The 22,966-nt window shown below is 38.6% G+C and overlaps 1 pseudogene; it reads right to left on the bottom strand.

The window, feature by feature from the left end:
* Window positions 1-1,982: 1,982 nt before the first annotated feature.
* On the bottom strand, window positions 1,983-22,430 carry LOC149151693 (calcium-transporting ATPase 2, endoplasmic reticulum-type-like; annotated as a pseudogene).
* Window positions 22,431-22,966: the final 536 nt, after the last annotated feature.

Genomic DNA, 22,966 nt, shown 5'->3' with positions numbered 1-22,966 from the left:
AGTGGGGCACTCAATGTTAATAATCAAATATCTCTTATATCAAAATCCTCCCAAGGAATTTCCCCTAAATAGGCTCGTCCAAAACAATTCTCCAAAATTCATGTCATGGAGCATATAGAGTTTTTTCATATTCTCTAAGATCAAAATAAGTGAGCATTGTTGAAGCTAAGGAACTAGGCTAGTGGAAGGCCTATGTGAGATAAATGGGGAGCTCATCCCTATACTACCCTTATAACCATGATTTTATAAATGGAGTGCAACCATCACCATGACACATAGTGCAACATGCAAATCAAAAATTATGCATTGGAATCTTCATCATTTTTTCCTACCTATAGGTTAGCAGAGAGAGGTAATACATTGTACAATGGTGGTTGCAATGATAAATGTGGGAATTTAATCCCCATGATTTTCATTTGGGAAGAATCACCTTCCATCCTATCAATTGGACCTAGAAACTAGTATGTAGGTGTTTCCCAAAAGTTTGGCTCGTGACCAGAAATTTTCATATTCTCCAAGATCAAAATAAGTGAGCAATGTTGAAGCTAACTAAGGAACTAGGCTAGTAGAAGGCCTATGTGAGATAAATGGGGAGTTCATCCCTGTACTACCCCTATAACCATGATTTTATAAATGGAGTGTCGTTGTCATCATGACACATAGTGCAACATGAAAATTAGAAATTATGCATAGGAATCTTCATCAATTTTTCCTACCTATAAGTCAGTAGAGAGAGGTAATACATTGTACAATGGTGGTTGCAATGATAAATGTGGGAATTTAATCCCCATGATTTTCATTTGGGAAGAATCACCTTCGATCCGATCAATTGGACCTAGAAACTAGTATGTAGGTAGTTTCCCTAAAGCTTGGCTCCTGACCATATATTTTATTCTCTAATGTCTATGAAAGCATCTATGTCCATGAATATCCTTGCACATAGTTGGGAACAAGGGCAACAGTCATGCTCTCTCATTTTCAGGTGAATTTTACGGGTTCAATTGCATGGTGGGTAGAGATTGGGTGAAGCCTGGGAAAATTTCTAGGGAATTAGACTATAGTGGAATCATGATGGCCAACTATCACCATACGCAAGGTTGCCTCATACTCAATGAATTTGAACATGCTACAATGTGGACTAAGAAGAATAAAAAGGACTTCGTTGAAGCCTAATGTGGTGTTCTAAACTGGACAGTGTGCTAGAATTGCTAGAAATATGAGTTCATTGAATAGCTTAAGCAAGAAAATAATGCCAAGATAACTATGTGATCAACTCTACAATGCACATTCTACATCACTTGGAACTAATTTTAAAAATAAGCTCCCTCCAGCAGCTTATTGAAAGAACTATGGTTCATCTTTGCCTACCCATGGAAGTCCCCTCTCCTCCATTTTTAGGGGACACTACCTCTAATGAGGATCCAATCCCTAACAATCATTCTATGGAATCAAAGAGAGATGAAGTTCAACCATTTTACACTTCATATTGTATGAGGTTCCAAATTGTGATTGTTATCACATTGATGGAGTTTACAACTAGTACCCTTGGATATTTTTGGGTGGATTGGGGGTACACACTCTTTCTTTGCTCAAAGATGCTACTTCTTGGTAGCATTGGTGTCTTTAGTTGGAGAGGAATGACTCTTATTTGGTGGATGGTTATGGTTGATGGTATTTTCGTGGTTATGGATTTTATTTTCATGCCTTCATATACAAAGGTATCTTATAAAGTGGAAAAAGAATCCTATGTGGGCACAAAGTCACACACCAATGTAATTTTCATTCCAAGAAAGTATTGGCAGGAACACATACTTCCAAATACCCTACCTAAAACAACTACTAACTGAGGTAAAAAAGTTAGTCAGAGATTGACTGGCATTGCTAGTTCTTGTGGTTCTTGCTGACTATAAATCAATAGTTCTATCCTGCAAAGTGTGAAAAACTTTCCCCAAAATTTTCATTTGAAAAGTGTAATATTTTTACTACGTTGGTGGCTTTTTCATTGTATCTATGTCATAATGATTGAATCCACGAGGTATTGTAGGAGGACCATTTGTGACCAAGTTCACCCACAAAAGTTGCACAAGAATCAAGCCTTCAGGAATGCCTAATGAAACAGTTATAAATATAAAATCCACCTCACCCAAATTTGATGATATCATGTACCTACAACAAATTTTCAAAAAATAAGAGTAGTCCAAAGGATTATGCTAGACTAGAAAGAGAAAAAAAACCCACAGACCAGGAAAATGAACCTACCAACAACTATCGTATCAAGAGTGATACATTTTCAAGTTGGTCTCAGATTTGCATTTTCAAAAGTAAAGATCGATACCTTATGAAATCTTTCATGTTGTTGTAGATGGAACAACCTTCTACAATGGTGGAAATAATAGTACTGAAATTATCATTAGTTAAAACCATATCTGATGCTTTCTTGGAAACCTGAAACATAAATGAATTGTGTTAGGGCTTATAAGGCTCAAATTCCTTATTGTAGAAATTTTGAATAATATGACACATATTCACAGAGATTATCCTGATCATACAATTATAAGCGGAACATGTATAATACATAATCTCCTCTACGTTGATCATCAATTTACAGAAGCAGAAACATTCACAGGCACACATAGAAGCATCAATCAAACTCATTAACACAGTATGTATCCCGGGGAAAGCATCTCACTAAAAACCCCAACTATGTGTATATTATATTGATTGAATCATGTAACAATACACAGCATAATACTTCTCACAAGTATCTCCACCTGTTACACACAATACAACTTAGATCTGATCTCCAAATCTATTCCTCTGCTTGCCTGCCTCCACTGCTCAATACTTGCTCAAGAACTGATGAGAATGGCTTCCCAAACTCGTATTTCACCTCAAAATAGTCACTCACACTTTGTTGGACGTGAGCAAAGGCTACAATACTGGGAAAATACCTGAGCCAACTCATTGGCATCCTCAATCCCTTGATTGTGCAAGATCTGGTGCACAACTATAGTCACAACTGATAGCAATCTGATTCTCTACCACCTGTCCCTGTTGAACTGAACATGCACTGACATGCAACTGAGTTAACTGATGTATTCTATAGTTGCATTATGAGTTAATAACTTGTGAATTAATTAATAACTAATTCACCCAACTCATCTCTAGTCTATTGATCAATTAGACTAAATACAACCAGTTTAACAAAGTTAAACTGAACACAACTCCATCAACTGCACCTCCAGTCCACTAAACTCAACTCACTTGAGTTCTAATTGAAGTCCTGCATGCAAATATTAGTCATCCCATAGGTAACCACGTATTTCCTTCTGGGATCTGCATGTACCACATCCGTAGCTCATCCTGAAGTGCTCCAAGAGAATAAGATCAAGTTTATAGTCCAAATATTATTATGAGACAATAATATTTGACTTTTCTATTTTTGACAGCCAGTCTAAAAATAGACTTTGATCACTCACACTGTGATCACTCACACTTTGATCAAAAATAGAAGTCCATCTATTTTTCCCAACTTGACCAATCATCCATAAACAGCAACCTACAATCCATAGACATGATCCATATGTCTAAAAATAGACATAGTCTAAAAATAGACTTGCGCCAAAAATAGCCTGCGAGCCCACTTAGTGAAGGTGACTCTTTTCACTAAGCTCCATCATCTTGTTGCACTCTCAACAAGCATTTCTTGTTGCACACTTTTCAACACTCCCTCTCAAAAAGAAAGGCTTCCTCTCAAACCCGATCCTGAAACTCTGGAATGTTCTCCATGCAACACATCTGGCTGGTCCACTTGCTCTGTCATCAAAGTCTTTGACTGCTATTGCCTCTATCGACTGAAAGCTCTGCATCTTTGTGCTCTTCAGTATCTGACTGCTCTAGCCTCTATCACTTTGATCTCTGACTGCATCTGTGCTGCTGCTAGTTCTATCCCCCAGCATTGCATCCGCACTGCACCTCCCGACTGACCTCCCTGTTGGGATAGAAACATCCTCTGATGCTGAAGCTCTACCTGCTACTGACAAGTGATCCCTCTCTGACATCTGCGCTACTGCAACATCTCCATGCATCTCGCACCATTGCACACCTCTCTGTGCCACCTAGCACTGTGCAAAACACTTGTGCCTCTCGCATTGCTACAGCCTGCTAGCTATGCGTTGTCCTGGGATTCCCTACACTGTCGCTCTCTCTGCTGCTCCATCCGCATCTGTCTCTACCCAATCAGTCAGTTCCTGCTACTACACATCGGGGCTCTCGTAGCAAGGTCTCATCCAAGAGGTTGGGTACCTCAAGGATCATGCCCCTCCTCCTTGGGACAATCAATCCACATCACCCCACCTCCTACCTGGAGGTATCGCTGCATGCGATCCCTCAGCCCACCTGGCTCGAAGTTTCCCCCTACTGGAGGTCTCTGCATGAGTAGATGTCTCTACTCAATCTCCTCTCAGCTTCCCTTGTTGTGGCTGCTCCACAACCTCCTGAAGCTACTACACCAATCGTGGCTCCTCCACAATCGTCTGAGACTTCTTTTGGCTCTGCATGTTGAGAGGTAATATACGCTCCCTCTCAACCACCAAGTCTCCATCAGTTGCCTCGCTGCTCAAGGATTTGCATGCATCTTGAACCTCAAGATCATACAGGTTCTTGACCCGTGAACCAATCTGCTTCACCTGTCTAGTGATGATGTGTCTAAGGAAAACCTTTCCCTTACTAAAGACCACATCATAGCCTCTATCTTCCAACATCGCGATCGACACCAAGTTTCTCTTCAGTCCTGGTACATACTTGACATCGGTCAAGGTAAGGCGAGCTCCATGCTCCCTCTGAAAAATAATCGTGCCTACACCTGAGACACTATACTTCTCATCATTACCCATCCCTATGAGTATCTGGAGATCTTTCTCCTCCAAAGTACTGAACAAACTTTTGTCACCGGTCATGTGGAAAGAAGCTCCACTGTCAAGAAACCAACCACTTCCCACCATGGATGAAACCATGCATGCGAAGAGTGTGAAGTCCAACTCAAACTGTGAAGCAAGTGAGGCTGCCTCACCTTCAGATCCTTCCCCGGATCCCTTCTTGGACTTCTTCTTTGGGCAATTAGTAGCATAATGACCCAACTCATGACAACGAAAGCATCTCACCTTCGCCTTGTCAACCTTCTTCCCATCATTGGAAGAACTGGATTCGGAAAGAGAAACCTTCCCCTTCCCCTTCTTCGCCTTACTCGCTAAGGCACAGTTCTCCTCATCCTGCATGGATGAAGAACCGTCTCTGGTGCTCCGTCTAATCTCCTCCTGCATCAAATCCGACCATATTCGTTCCCAATTTGGCAGTTTCTCCCTTCCATTCACCGAGTCCTGGTAGCTATGCCAACTCTTAGGAAGGTCAAGGAGTGCTAGACTCACCATCCTCATCCGACAGTCACCCCCACACTTCCCAGCTCATCCCGGCATTGGGTGAACTTCGTGAGATACTGGGGCATATTGTCTCCATTCTCACACTGAATGTTTCTGAGTTTTATCTCTTGCTTTGGAATTAAATTCGATTTCCACTAGCACAAAACTCAACCGCTTCCGATCTAGAATTCGTGAGAACAAAGTATTTCTTGTACAGAGATTGACTGTATGGGAATTCACCGGATATCTCACCTTCCAAAAGAAGGATGAATCCAGAGGCTACCTAACCCGATTACAGACTCTGCCTGAAGAAATAAAATGTAAACACCTTCTGAATAATAGATCTGATGATCAATCCTCGCTTGATATCCTGTAAAAATCTCTTCTACAAATCAAGCAGCTCCGATACCATGTAGAAATTTTGAATAATATGACACATATTCACAGAGATTATCCTGATCATACAATTATAAGCAGAACATGTATAATACATAATCTCCTCTACGTTGATCATCAATTTACAGAAGCAGAAACATTCACAGGCACACATAGAAGCATCAATCAAACTCATTAACACAGTATGTATCCCGGGGAAAGCATCTCGCTAAAAACCCCACACTATCTGTATATTATATTGATTGAATCATGTAACAATACACAGCATAATACTTCTCACAAGTATCTCCACCTGTTACAGACAATACAGCTCAGATATGATCTCCAAATCTATTCCACTGCTTGCCTGCCTCCACTGCTCAATACCTGCTCAAGCACTGATGAGAATGGCTTCCCAAACTCGTATTTCACCTCAAAATAATCACTCACACTTTGTTGGACGTGAGCAAAGGCTACAATACTAGGAAAATACGTGAGCAAACTCATTGGCATCCTCAATCCCTTGATTGTGCAAGATCTGGTGCACAACTATAGTCACAACTGATAGCAATCTGATTCTCTACCACCTGTCCCTGTTGAACTGAACATGCACTGACATGCAACTGAGTTAACTGATGTATTCTATAGTTTCATTATGAGTTAATAACTTGTGAATTAATTAATAACTAATTCACCCAACTCATCTCTAGTCTATTGATCAGTTAGACTAAATACAACCAGTTTAACAAAGCTAAATTGAACACAACTCCATCAACTGCACCTCCAGTCCACTAAACTCAACTCACTTGAGTTCTAACTGAAGTCCTGCATGCAAATATTAGTCATCCCATAGGTAACCACGTATTTACTTCTGGGATCTGCATGTACCACATCCGTAGCTCATCCTGAAGTGCTCCAAGAGAATAAGATCAAGTTTATAGTCCAAATATTATTATGAGACAATAATATTTGACTTTTCTATTTTTGACAGCCAGTCTAAAAATAGACTTTGATCACTCACACTTTGATCAAAAATAGAAGTCCATCTATTTTTCCCAACTTGACCAATCATCCATAAACAGCAACCTGCAATCCATAGACATGATCCATATGTCTAAAAATAGACTTGCGCCAAAAAATAGCCTGCGGGCCCACTTAGTGAAGGCGACTCTTTTCACTAAGCTCCATCATCTTGTTGCACTCTCAACAAGCATTTCTTGTTGCACACTTTTCAACACTTATATGATAGTAACACTGAAATATGAACTGTGTAAGTCATTATAATTTACAGTTAAACCAGCCTAGATCCATCTTAACTCTTGATCTACCAAGCATTAAGAGGGATGAAATCTCCTTTCATTCTAAAAGAGGTTTGCACCTCAAGGTATTTGATCCCTATGGGAGCTAAGTATATCTGGAGCTAAGATGGATCTAGGCTGGTTTAATTATTAATTATAACTAATTATAGCTATCAATATAATTATTTATTTTATTATTTTATTTTATTTTTATTTTTGTTTTTATGTAATTTGACCAAGTCAAAATTTTTAATAGGATAGGACAAGACATTCTCTTCCATGCTGGGCTAGAGAGCATGTATCGCACAATGAGAGATAATATCATAAAAATAAGAAAAGTTGGTTCACCAAGTTTGGATGTCATTAGGTTGGGGATGGGTACAATTAATTAGTCATGTAGATATTAGATTTTGTTAAAACATTTATGATGTAATCACATACACACATGGGAAACTGTAAACTAAAAACTAATGCAGATATCAAACCATCTACCAATCCATATTTCTAGGACATTTCAAACTAACCCAGAGGATCAACTATTTTTGCCCACTATTTGGACATTTCCCAAATACGATTTTTAGTTGTTTCAAGGTGAAACACAAGCATGCGATTTTCTCCAACACTTTAATGGATATCTTAGATGGAACTTTTCTAACGCAAATTTATGTATTTTAAAATGCTTAGTAAGCTTGAAAGTCAAAAATTTTGCATTGTGGAAAATTTTCAATTTGGAAAGGTGTTGTTAACAAGAGTATATGACAGTAGTCTCCTTTGCTTCTTAATGGCCATTATTGCTCCAAGCTTGAATGCCTAAGATGGTTGGGTTCATTTCTTGATATTTAGATGGATTTTCCACCAATGATCCATCCATTTAACTAGACGCAATGCACATTACTTTCATATGGCCATAAAGTTGTTACTTTATTAGTTTATTTTAGTTTCCCACTATGAGTTGCAATGAATACGGAAGACAAAACACTTCCCCTGACTCTGTTGGAAATAAACATGACATGTTACAGAGAATAGGATTCCAAAAGCCATATAACTACACAAGTGATAGTGCCAAGCATCCTCCAATACAGAGATGATATAGTTATATTTTTCCAATCAACAATGCACATGTTAGCTCATATACATCAGATGTTAGAACCTAACACTGTTTGAAATCCAATTGCATCTTTTGTCATTACCCTAGCTCATATACATCAGAATTTAACACCTAACACTGCTAGGGATACCACTAATTAATTAAGATATTGTGGCAGAGAAAACACCTAATAAAGCAGTGGGTGAATGGCTAAAGACAAAATGAAATAAATAGAAAATCCTCTGAAAGAGAACACTAGCATACCTCTGTTCCAACAATTCCCATGGAAATTCCAATTTCTGCAAGCTTCAAGGCAGGGGCATCGTTGACACCATCTCCAGTCATTGCCACCACTTTTCTAGCTTCTTTGAGCATTCAAACTATATCCTACTTATGCTTTGGCTCTGCTCAAGAGAAAACTCGACCACCAGGTTTTGCAAATATTTCAACATGCTTATCCACAGATAATGCCATGAATTCTCTTCTAGTAAAAAATTTACCACTTAGATCCTCTCCCTCATAGAAGACACCAACTTCCCGACATATGGATTCAACTATGTACTTGTTGTCACCATTAATCACCATTACTTGAATACCCGCATCTCAATAATCCTATATTTCCTTGTGAAATTCTTCACGAGGAGGATCTGGTTAGTTTCAAGTAAGTCAATGTCAAGAGATTCACTGAAAATAATACAACATATTCATGACAACAAGAAGCCCAACACAGATGTAGGGGAAGAAAATCGGGAGAAATAAATATAATAAGGCCCATGATAGGCCATAATTCAAATATCACAGCAAGTTAAAGGTAAGAGACAAAAAAATAGGCAAAATAATCCAACATGGCAGAACTTACTCTTAATCCAACCAAACCAACAAAGATAAGGTCACTTTCAATACTGGAATAATTCGTTGGGTCCAACAATTTCATATGAGTGGGATGCTTCTCTCCATCATAGTCACTCATCTCTCCCAATTCATCCTTGTATGCCAGGCCCAAACAACGTAGAGCCTTCGAACTCATTTCATGAAGCATCAAGAATAATTCCCTCGATGCATGGTCCAATTCAACAATTGTTCTATCTGCAAGTTGTTGAAAAGCGCTCATTTCCAGTAGATTTTCCACAACACCCTGCAAAAAAGCTAGACTTTGATATCACTGAACAAAGGTATCCTGAACTGTTTTGCTAGTGAAACATACAAGTTAAGAAAGGAAATGCAAAAATATCAACGCACTCAATATCCACAATCTTGATATCTTTTGAATATTGTTTCCCATGTCTATATCATAATAGTTTTTCTATGATCATTCCCATGGCAATATTTTCTAGGCATTATAGCTATTCATATGAAGTAACATTGATATGTCTAGTATATATACTGCACCCAGGAGTAAAGGGAATATGCAATATATATTTTCAAGTCACAAATTTTATTGTTAACCTTTAACAAGATATCTCAAGCCTTAACATTAGAATGGTACATGGTACAACTTACAAGTAAGATATAATACAAAGTAACACAAAACAAATGCTTCAAACTAAGATTGACATGTAGGGAAAACAAAAAAATTAAGATATATCAACAAAATTGAGAAATTTTTAGTATATATATATATATATATATATATATATATATATATATATATATATATATATATATATATATATATATATATATATATATATATAGATATATAGATAGACAGAGAGAGAGAGAGAGAGAGAGAGATGTATATATATAATGGAAATTGAGATATTACAGAAGCATGCCACATGCTGGATAAATAGAGTTTAACGTAGGATTGAAAAGGACAATAACAAAACATTTTTAGCAAATAACAACCTTTGCTAAGAGATGATTTTGTCCAGAAGGTTCCCTAACAATAACACTCAATGATTTACGATAACAATCAAACTACAACAAAGCCAACCTCTTTGATCTATGTATCCACCAATCACAATTACCTATACAAAACCAAAAATGAGGCTCAACAAGTTAGAGAATATAACTCCAGTATACAATTCATTGTTGCAGAAAGATGAGAATGATAAATTCTAAATCACATGATTAAATCAAAACATGGGCATAAGCACTCACGTAATTTTACTTCGCTATTTTTGACAATGACACTTTCATCGCCTGCCTTTGGATATGGAACTCCCATCTTTTCAATCAAGACCTTCATACAAGCCGCGAGAAAGAAATAGGCAGGTTATGCTAGAACAACAAATGGTAGAACAAATTACATGTTTGTTTTCTTCAAGAATCCATGAATCATTATAAATCAAAATTATATATCTCAATCGGGTGTCATCCATACTTTAGGTTGCTTTTAGTATGCCCTTCTCGTTACTACAAACTAGAGAATTCATTTAGCCCATTAATCCTCTACAGAATGCTCTTCGGTACTTGTTTTAGTACTTCCAAATTGACCCTCACAGTTTCAAATGGTAGAAGATGACATGAAAACCAATATACAAATCAATAAATTATCTAAGTACTAACCTTTAGAGCTACCTCGGTTGGCATTCCAGTAGCATGGAACTGGTGACCTTGATAAGATATCCCTGCATCATTGCAAACTGCAACAATTCCTGCTAGAGTTTCCAAATTTGCAACCATATTATGTGCCAACCAATTTAATATGCTACCATCCTCAGGATTATATGTTGTTCCTTCAACATGAAACTCTTGAAGTGAACCAGCACTACTCCCTAAGGCTATAAATTCAGTGACCAACATCTGATTAGTTGTAAGTGTTCCTGTCTTATCAAAGCAAATTATTGTTTTGTAGCCCAATGTCTCCACACTAGGAAGATTATGCACATTATCATTCTTTTTTGCCATCTTACAAGTCCCAAGAGCCAAACATGTAGTAATGATAATAGGAAAGCCCTCTGGTATAGCAGCAACTGCCAGAGCTACAACAATTTTAAAATAGTATCTACATTTCTTAAATAAGAATCTGACATTTTTTGGCCAACCATCTATGACATCCCATGAGAGAAAATGTTTGTGGTTGATGATCCAAACAAGAAAACAAACAACAGTAATCATTGTTGTGAGTCTTTCACCGAATTCATCTAATTTCCTTTTCAAAGGCATATCAACACCTTCCATAGAAGCTTCCTGAATTTGTGTCTGAATTTTACCTATTTCTGTAGACATGCCAATGCTCACAACAATGCAAGTACAACAGCCATTGAGAACTATAGTTCCTGCAAACACCATGCAATCTTTTGACTACATCTCGCAGTCACTCATGGGAACTGGATATGTTCTTTTAAGCAGAGACATGCTCTCTCCAGTCAGGGAGCTCCACTGCATTCTACATGTCGATGTCTTGAGGGATGCAATTCACATGTCTGCAGGAACCTTGTCTCCCACCCTCAGTTAAACTAGATCTCCTGGAACAAGTTCTTGGGCAGGAAGATCTAGAACATAACATCCATCTCTCAAGACCTTTGCTTGTTCATATTACATTTCTTTGAGAGCTTCCAAATCCTTCTCATCTTTACTCTCCTGTCGTACTCCGATAATGGCATTAAGGATGAGAATCAAGAGAATGGCGAGGGGATCTATATAGCCTCTTATAACTTGGGTGTAAAGTGATCCATGTAGACCATTGTAATCTAATCTAACAGGGATATCAAGTAAGATTCACATCAGGAACCATCTGGGGCCTTGACCTTGAGACCTCTTGCTTCCTGTTCACAATTCTCAAACACTCATGCTAACCCAAGGGGCTAATTCATATACCTGTCCTAAAACCAATTGACTCTAATTTGATATAAGAATTCTGCAAATTTCTAATGCACAATCCATCCAAAATGTTAATGTAGAAGCAGAGGAAAAACAAGCAGCAGAGTGAGAAATGAATTAAAAATTAGATAGCTTGGTTTACTTCTGTCATCATCCCTCTCTACACAAATGTGGTCACTCTTTTTTATATATATATATATATATATATATATATATATATATGAAGACTGAGGGGCAAATGGCTCTGAATTCTTTCGGCGGATCAAACTTGTGTCTCGCGCAAGGGTTTGGGTAACTATTTCCAACAGACTACAACTCTCTCGACAGACATGGGATGGGTGCTTTTCACTATGACTGTCTATTGGGTGGAGTATTCGGGCATCGGATTAGGGCTTCATGGAGTCGAGTAATTGTTTGCCAGGTATGGAGGAGGAATACAGCATCTGTAGGTCAAGATTTGTTTCGATGAGATGGACGAAGATCTTGTTGATTATTCAGCTCACTCCTATGACTAAGTGTCGATCTAGATTGAATCTCCACCTCATCATATCACTATGGGGTCACCAAGCATGGATGGATTACTGAATTCACAAGTTGTTGAACCTAGGGTTTCTCCGAAACAATCTTTTGGATGCCCCACTTCTTTAGATTTTAGGAATACCATTTCCATTGGTTAGGTCTCGTTAGGGCTACAGACTTTTGGATTCTCCATGGAGCAATTCTCATAGCCTCTCACTAATCTACCAATTTCGTCGCCATCCTCTCTCCAGCCCCTAGAGTCCTTCTTAAACCCTACCTCATCTGTCAATTTTGGTGGTGAATCATCCCACCAGGATGGGCACCCTGAAGTCGCGGCTTTGCTTTATGAGTCGGGCTCTTTCAGAGTTCAATTTGTGGAAACAGGTGGTCAGGGTTCTCTACATGAGTTCGTAATCCCAAATCAAGACATTTCCTGTGCAGACCTTGGGATGTTTTGAGGGCATTCCAGTCGTATATGCGGAGGGCCATCAGTCAGAAGTTAGGGTTAGCTCTCCTTTGGATTCTCACACTTAGGATTTCATCATATCTAGTGACAGTAATCAGCAGAAGAAATGGAAGAAATCAAAAAGTACCAAGGTCAGAGAAAAAGGAAGATTACTGGTATTTGGGGAAGGCATCAAATTGGACAATGTTATGGAAATGGCAGATATTGTGTTGGTGGGTAGGGTTCGCGGTAGAGAATACATGTCATCTCAATTGAAGAAATGGATTATAGAGATTTGGGGACAAGTTTTGGACAACTTGTCGTCAATGGTAACAATGACCAGGGGTTGGTTTGCATTGAGGTTTCATAATCCAAAACACGCCTCCTGGGTCATGACTAGATATTGGCACATTGAAATGATGTTTGTAATGTTGAAGAGATGGACGCCCCTTTTCAATCTCGAGCGAGAGTAGCTGGGAGTTGGACCCATATGGGTTAGATTGCTAGGTTTACCTCTACAATTATGGGTCGAGGATTTGTTTAGGTGTATTGGGAATTATTTGGGGATATTTATCAACTATGATAAATCCTTTTTAGATTCTGGAAAAATATCTTACGCAAGCATTTTGGTCCATCTCGACACTAGAGAGGGACTGGTGGAGAGTCTGAAGCTTCAATCGCATAATATCATGAAATTGCAGAAATTGGACTATGAAGGGGTCCCTTTTCATTGTAGAAAGCATCATGATTTTGGAAATCTCTACAAGGAATGTCGCCTTATTTCCAAGGATAAGGTAGAAGTTGATCTGCTGGATGGGAAAATAGGACATAGGACAGGAATAGATGCCATGAACCATATGCCTCAAATGAGCTTGATTCATGTTCTTAGTAAGCAGGCCATGGAAAAAAGGAAGCAAGACTCTATTGCTCGACCTTCAGCCCCAAGGGTTACTCAAGCAGGTGCATCTACAATCAACCCCCTCCCAGTAATGTCTCCTCTCTCTCAACTCTTATTCCTTATAGTTTGAATGAGGCTATTGATTCCCATCTTGTTTAGAATGTTGCGAGTCCTCTCTCTCATTGTGATTTTAGTTCAATTACATGCACCTCAATCTCCATTCCTGCATGTTTCCCAGTACCTTCTCCCTCCATCCATGTAGTTTCAATGTCAACCATGGTAGTTAGGGACAATAATTCATCTGAATCCAATACTATCCACAGATATAATTTGTGATATCTGACCAAACCATTTGTTGTTGTGGGTCGGGGCCTTGGCTTATCAACTCATCTGAATTTACCTAAAACATCTCATGGAAGATAGTCCTATATTTTGAAAGAAATCCATAAGGTCAGTATGGATGTTGCAGAAGGTAGGAAATTATCACTTGAAGGGGTTCTTAGAGCAAGAGGCAACCCGAACCCGATTTCCCAATGAAGTGGCTATCTTTTAATTGTAGAGGGTTGGCTAGCCCTACCAAGAAACTAGCCCTTAGAAGACTGTTAGAATTAGAAAAGGTAGATGTGATTTTCCTTCAGGAGACTCTTGGGAGTAGTACACTCATTTGTTCTCTTATGGAAGCATTACGACCTGGATGGACTTTCTATGCCTTAGATGTACAAGGTAAATTAGGTGGCATTGTTATAGGTATAGATTGTAAATTGATGAAGCTTCTGAATGTATGGGGGAGGGAAGGAGTCCTAATGGCGGATATTTTCTCAGAAGAATTAGGGATGGATCTCAAAATTGTTAATATCTATGGACCTTGCCACAATCATGTAGAATTTTTGGAATCCCTCATGCACTCTTCGTTATTAATGGAAGATAACATAATCTTTGGGGGTGACCTCAACTTCTCAATGGAACATGTTGAATCTTTGGGAAATCATGCACAAATAGAAAACCTCTCGGATTTCTTCGTCCAAATGTTGGAGACTAATAATCTAATTGACACAACTGTTGCGTGACTTCAGTTGACCTAACAAAATCAGAGAATTGGGGATCCCATGCTAGAGAGGAGGCTCGATCAATTTCTTATTAAGGAGTAGATTTAAAGAATAAATTTTACATGATCTAGCAATGGCTTGGGTCGGGAGGAATCTCAAATCACTCGCCAAGCTATTTAGAAATCTCAAGTTTTTCCCTTAAGCCTAAGGCTCCTTTTAAATTCAACTCAACCTGGTTAAGAGGTGAAGAATACCATCATATTGTTAAGAAACATGGCAGGCAAGCCCACTAATTGAAGGCCAGCCCACATCTGAACATTTTTCCAGGAACATGAACCTACTAAAGAAAAGGATGTTAGACTGCGCAAAGGCCAAGAAAAAGGGGGAAGAGGACACTCTCATAAACATTGAGGATGAACTTCATAAGCTAGAAGATCCAGTCAGCAGTGGATATGAAACGATGGAAGAAAAAACTCAGATTATTCATCTAGAATCTCAGAGATTCAAGATATTGAAGGATAGGGAAGAAACTTGGAGGCTTAAGAGGAGATCCATTTGGTTACAATCTGGAGATGAGAATACCAAATTCTTTCTGCAGTTTGCTAAGGACCTGTCAATACGATCTAGGAACTGGAAGTTGATCAAGGTTTAGTAATTCAATCTTTCAGAGGTCTTGCAAATTTGGGCATCTCGCATTTCAGGAAATTATTTAAAGCACCTTAGGATGCCACTATAGTAGAAATTCTAAATATTGCAAGACTTTTTCCTTGTTTTGTAGATGAGGAGGTAGCTGAGGAATTAATTGGGCCAGTGACTATGGGGGAACTAGAAGTTGTGCTTAAATGGTTTAATAAATATAAGAGTAAATGGTTTAATAAAGATAAGAGTCCTGACCCGAATGGCCAGCCTCTAGAATTCTACTTAGCTTTCTTTGATCTGATTGGTCATAATCTTCTCAAGGTCATTGAGGAATGTCGGGTGAATGGAAGGATTTACGAAGATTTCAATACAACCTTTATTTCCCTTATCCCCAAATATGACAACCCCAAATCCTTCAATGACTTTGGACCCATATGCCTTTGTAATTGTATCTACAAGATTATGGAAAAAATCATTTTAACCCGAATTAATCCTATCCTATTGCAACATATATCACAGGAAAAATTCACCTTCTTAGAAAATCGTCAAATCCACGAAGCTATAGGTATTTCTCAGGAAGGATTGCATTCTATGAAAAAAAAAAATCTGAAGGGCATGATATTCAAAATTGATTTATCGAAGGCTTTTGACAGAACCACTTGGTTATATTTGAGGATGTTACTGACTCATTTGGGATTCCCTCATGCTTTCATTAATTGGATAATGTGTTGTATATCCATTGTATCATACAGTATCCTCATCAATGGGTCTACTTCCAACTTTCTTTCATGTAGAACGTGGACTCAGGCAGGGCTACCCATTATCACCATTACTCTTTCTATTAGTAATGGATGGTCTGAGTAGATTAATCACCGAAGATAAGAACCAGGGCAGACTTAAAGGTGTCAGAATAGCAAATAACATCATTTTGTCACATCTATTATTTGTGGATGATATCCTCATCTTTTTGAATGGCAAGATCAGTGACTCTTTAATGTCCAATACTACTCTTAAATTATTTTTCAAAGCCACTGGGATGGTCAACAATCAAGAGAAGTCTACACTAACAACTATTAGATGTTCATAGCTCCAAATTGACTATGCTCTTCAGAGGTTTCCATACACAATACTCCCTTTTGAAGAAGGACTTAAGTATTTGGGATTCTGCCTCAAGCCCAACAACTATAGAATTGTTGATTGGATGTGGCTAGTAGCCAAGGTTGAAAAAAGAATAAACATCTGGCATCATCAATGGTTATCTCAGGCGGGGCACCTTGTTCTTATCAAATCAGTATTAGAGGCAATTCTTGTCTATTGGATGTCATTGGCTTGGATCCCAAAAGGAATTATATCCATAATTCAAAAGTTATGCTGCAAGCTACTATGGAGAGGTGACAATGAACGTAGACCATTTTCTTGGATAAAATGGGATCAAATTGCATTACCAAAGAAATGGGGAGGCTGGGGAATGAAGAATCTGGCTTGCTTTACCAAGGCCCTTGCAGCTAAAATGGGATGGCAGATACTCTCCACAAAAAATATTTGGATGGAAGTGGTCACAAAAAAGTACATTCACCCTCAGTGTATTGATGATTGGATTAGGAGCCCCAACTGGAATAGATCTGCTATATCAACAATTTGGCGAGCTGTTTTGAATTTTATGGAATTCATCCGTTCGATACTGGCTTGGGTGGTTAGAGTAGTCACCAAGCTTCACATCGAGATGGATGCTTGGTCTAGCAGCAGAAATGTACATATTATACCACCTGAACAAATTCACCTTCTAGATACATCTGGGATAAGGACACTAAACTAGATCGTGGATTCTGACAATTCTACCATTTTTGGTCAAGCTTGGAAATTTGCACTGAACCTGAGGATCCCGGATAGATGGCATCATGAATGGTCTAACTATACCAATGCACTCTCAAAAGCTTATATTCGGACACAAAATAGGGAGGATGAATTAGTTTGGGCTATATCTCAACATGGTAATTACACTCCAAAAGCAGGATATCCCTTTATATACGTTGATCATGAACCCCAAAACACTATTTGGTGCTGGTGTCCGTTGTGGTAGTTAAAAATAATGTCCAAAGCCAAGCTATTTATGTGGTGCATGCTTCTCAACAAAGCCCCTATAAGTGATATCCTACATTGCCACTCCTTCCAAGGTCCCACTTGGTGCATTCTCTGTAGATGCAGTTCAAAATTTATTGATCATTTATTTTTGCACTGTGATGTTGTGACACAATTATGGAATAAGATATATTAGTTGATGGAAATTTCATATAGATGGTCGGGAGACACTGTTTGTAGTGCATGGGAATCTTGGTGGAACCAAGTCCACCCTTCAAAGCTTCGCAACCTTCCCTTGCTAGTATGTTGGAGTATATGGATTACTCGGAATAACCTCATCTTCCATGACAAGGCTCCCAAATGGAAATTATTGATCTCACACATTATGGCTCTATATAATTTGATGTTGGATGATGACCCCAAGCAACCAAGCAGGAATATCGTTGCTGAAACCATCGATAAATCTATACCATGGGCTTATTTTGATGGTTCATCTCAATAACTAGGATGTGGCGGTGGTCTTATTTTATATCCCGGTGTTATTTTATAAAGTCTTGGTAGACTCTTGCATCCTAGAACCCATGATTGTCCCAACCCAACTCTTGCAGCCTCCTCTATCATTCAGGAACCCATGATTGTCCCAACCCGTGGAGGGAAATGAAATGCCCTACCTAAAAGGGGTAATCACTCTTATATCTTACACATCATGTTCTTGTCCTTTGATCCCTGAGCAGTTAATTAAATAAAAGCCATAAAAGGTAAAAAGACATATAAAGAAGGGTGGAAAAATCAAGGTCGAGGCACTTCATGTACCACGATTTCTCCCTCTTATACATTACATACCTAGGTGTTGGCCTCCCCTTATCTAGCTACCCCTATGCCCTACTATGTAGCATAAGACTACCCCTCTCATTCCCTATTCCATCTCACTTGCCACCCCCATTAAAGGGATGTACCTTGGACATACTATCCCCTTTAAGTGATGAAACCACCTAATAGGGTACTTGGGTAACCCCCTTTGGAGCTTGGAGACACTGGAACATGCCAAAGCCCACTATGGAAGGGCATGCCATTATGAAGTGCCCACTCTTTTATCCATGATTTGTAAGCTCTTTTCCCGATTATTTTAATGATTGGTTGTACTATGGGCCTAGGGGACACATTGGATCTTATGCAAGATTACAAGTGGTTTCCATTTGGGCTTGGTCTCCCTATATGGGTTCATAAGCCCCAGAGGTCTATATTGGCACATTTAGGGTGAGAATAGAGAGCCATGGGCCTCCACAACAACATAAAACAATCCACGGATATTCATGGATGCTTAGATACTACTAGGGATCCACTTTTGGGATAACGGTGATATGGTTGGTACATTTTGCCCGACATGCCCCCACAAGAGCCCCACACTCTTGGAAAGTGTCCCAATACTTGTACGATGTCATGGAAGCATTCATTCCACCACTTAGACCCTTACATAGGATCTATAGGCATCTTTGAATCATATGGAGACCAATGGGGTCCTTTATGTGCCCTTAGACCCACTGGGAACACCATAGGTCTACTACTTGGAGAACAAGGGGCCATCCCCTTTTCCATCACATTCCAAGGAATTTATTCCTCAATATGGAAATTCAGGATATTATTGAGCCTTTTGAAGGCCCTATGACATGTACATATTAGTATTTGGCCCCTTGTGAGGCTTATTTTTACACTTGCGAGCAAGTTTGGTGGGCTTGTCACCAATAGGGATTTTATTTGCACATTATTTTATCATTGGGGGCTAATGTAGGCCCATAGGCTAATTCAAACTCCTTAGGAGGCTAGGATAATTCAAACTCCTTAGGAGGCTATATATTGATGTTAGATACACTCATTTTTATCATCACTTGACTTGGGATCTCTCTAATCATAAAGAACTTCACATTTTTTCTTCGAGGATATTTTCTGGAGATGGATGAATCTTGACGTATGGATTTGGGTTATTTATCTTGTCCTGGAGCTTTTTCTTCTGAATAAAATGCTAGTTTGATATAATCTATAATTTTGTAAGTGAATTTTGATGTTATTATTCTTGTTATTTCATACTGCTAAAATTAGGCTAGTTGTTGCATAATCGAAATGTGGAATTGAGCATGTTTTATATAATTTAATGTATGTGCCAATGTTATATGAATAAAATGTCCTAGAGATTATTTGTCTCGATAAGCTTGCATCATTTTCTTTGAAGTATAAATGCTTGAAGGTCACTTTTCTTTTCTTTCTCTCAACATTAGATGAAGTTGACTTTCTGGGCCTCCTTGATCAAGAAACCAAGTTCTTACTCATCACCATCCTTGACTCCATATCCCCAAGTGAATTTTGCACTAGTCCCTTAAAGTGGTGATCATTTCAACCCTCCTTTTACCGTTTCCCCCTTTTTCCCCAAGTCTATCCCCACTAGTGACACCTAGGGCATCAATTTCCTGGGAATTGACCCAAGGAAAAACTATGATCTCCTATAGGCTACTGCGCTAATGGGTCCCCACCCCCTTTCCTCCAAATTTGAGGCAATTATAATGGTGGAATATTCGGGAATCCGAAGCCCTAGCACTAGGATCGAATTTTGCCTAGGCATCCCCAAAGGCTAAACATCAATAGGATCAATTCAACCTTTTGAAGTAAGTATTCTCGTTTGGTCCTTTCCCCTCACCTTTTCCAGGATAGGAACATCATTGGGTTCTCCATTACATCCCCGAACTTGGGATGGGTCCACTTGGCCCCGTGTGGTCCTACTTCTCAATAAATATTATTTTTCAAGGACCATTTGGGAATCGAAGATTCCCAAGGAATATAGGGATTGAGAACCTCGTTTATATGCCTATCCTTTCTCCCTTAACCCTCCAATCCTCACCCCTTACCTCTGGTGGACCAATTCCCTTGCTTAAAGAGCAAGCAAGTTGCATTCCTCACTCCATCCCTGGGAAAGGGTTTTCAAGGTCGCTTCTCACCTGTCCATTGACATATACTTTACAAGTGATCCCTACACTACCAAAACTCCTCCCATTGGTGAAAATCTGTAAAGAGAAAGGATACTTAGCTATGGTGATAGTGGGCTAAGGCTCCATTGTTGCCCTTAACCTAGCAGTTTCCCTCTTAGGAACCCTTTTAGGTCCCCTGTTGGTTTGAGTGGTAACAGGGCCACATCTCTGGACGTGCCTCTTGCAAAACTCTCTGCAATTTACATCTTTGTAAAAGCTATTTCTTCTAAAACCATTTCTTATATCGTGTTTATTTCTTCTTCCTCCTCTCATCCTACTTCTAGCTCTAATGAGACATCCAATGAGATTCTAATGTCTGCATCTTATCTTTGATATGAGTTTTGTTTTGTATCTATATTATTTTGGAGTATTAAGGATTAGCTTTTGGTTGTTTTTTCTTTTTTGTAGATTAGGGTTAGTAGTTTCTTTTGCACTCCCATTATGTACTTGCACTAATTCCAGTAATTCCACTAATTCTACTTTTGAATCATGCTAAATCTTGTGGTCATTAGTTCGACATTAAACATAATCTTCTCTTATCTTATTTATAGCTGCATTGCATTGATCTCAGTGTTTATCACTTTAAAAAACACTTTAGCACTTAGATTCCTTCTAGGAAATGTATTTCACACTCCCACGTTATCCTTTTGTTTGTTGGATGTAATGTTCAGTCCATTGAGCTACTCTTGTGATCATTTACTAAAAATAAATAAAATCACCTTATCTAATTGTATCTAGTATTGAACTGTGTGTTAGTGAGCCTAATAGATTCAATTTAGTTTATGGCAATTCAATGTTAAAATAAAGAGTATATTTGCAATTTTGTCTACTATTAAAGAGGAATCAAGATCTACTTGAGATAACCAGTTTGCAAAAATACATTCTTCCAATAGAATGGTGCTTTATCGAGTAAATAGTATCAACAAATATGGCTTGGGGAGCAACCAAGAAACAATCAAAATCCTTAAAAAAGAAAAATGACAATTGATAAAATTTAAAAGGGCAAATACTTTATAGGAAAGACAATAATGAATGGTCAGGCTAGTTGCCTAGGACATTTCCATTTTCAGTTTTGGTAAGGAAAATTGTATGTAAAGGTAGTCTTCAGACTTCATCTAAATAAAGATTCATATTCTGTATGTTTTTGGATTGTCACTTTATTTAAAAAAATGTAACACCAATCTGGAAACAAAGTGACACCACTCACGCTTTATAGAAAGTAACAGAGACACTCCTTTGGAAAAAATTAACCATGAAAGGAAATATCATGAAATAGTGTCCATGAAAAGCATTTATTATCCATGTATAAGCAAAAGGCACTAGAATGGTTGGCTAAATTAATCAGTGAAACCACAGTTGAAACTGTCTATTTTGAGGTGAATGGCCTTATATTTCTGAAATCCTACTCACTGTAATAGTAGGTGCCTATTGGATAGTGTTGGGATAGCACCTACTAGTGCCTAACAATAAATAAATGTTAACTTCGAAATAATTCACCATTGAAGAAGTTGCAACTGAAAAGTAAAAAATAAGCATGAGGATGGTCAAGTTAAAACCTGCTACATGCAGTTTGGGCTGCAATTTTGATTCCTTCACTCTTTGTAGGTTCCTTTCCATCGCTTATGGTTGGCTCTACATTAACGTCTACAAACACCACTTCACAACTGGCAATCATCCTCAATGTAGACTGAGACTACACTTGTATATAGTCATTCCCCCTTGTGCATGTCTTCTACCATGGTCATGCTCTCTTGCCCCTTCCTTTCCCTTCCCATCGTCTATTTCAATCATTTCTTGCATTGCCCTACTTTTATCCAAATTAAGAAAGTCATAAGCATCCATTGGCTCTGCCTTTATGCATTTTTCTTCCTGAGTCTGCTATGAAATTTGCTTCGTTTGTCTTGATCTATTGGGCTCGAGTGGGATCTGGAACCCAACTGATTAAATTCCATATTGTTTAATGGATTGCTGGTGGAGTTCCTATTGATGCATACCCTGTTTTTGGAGGGCCTATTGGTGGGCACTTCTAGGAGAGGGAACTAGGCTCTAAAAATCATTCATAAGCAACACTACCCTATCTGCATCCCTGTGACTACTATAGTTTCTGCTATTATTATTGTTACTGTGGGTCTTTTCCATATGTTGTGCTACACCATGAGAAGGTGACTTACTTGAATTTTGATCCATTGGATGATTCTTGGAAGCAGAAGAATCCTTCAAGGCACTCATTCCAAAATATTTCACCCTCTGTTGTTGTTGTGAGGATGAGGATCAAACAGGAGGGTCCTCATTCTGTGCAATAACCACATAAAATTCATCCACCCCACCTCACACCCACATCTAAAGAACAGCAAGGACAATTGTCCATAGCTCAAACC

The sequence above is a fragment of the Pinus tabuliformis genome, chromosome 9 (genome assembly GCF_031772625.1).
Source record: "Pinus tabuliformis cultivar Carrire ecotype Pingquan chromosome 9, CPIR1, whole genome shotgun sequence".
Lineage (NCBI taxonomy): Eukaryota > Viridiplantae > Streptophyta > Pinopsida > Pinales > Pinaceae > Pinus > Pinus tabuliformis.
Note: the sequence above shows the minus strand (reverse complement) of the source record. Positions and strands in the feature narration are given on the sequence as shown.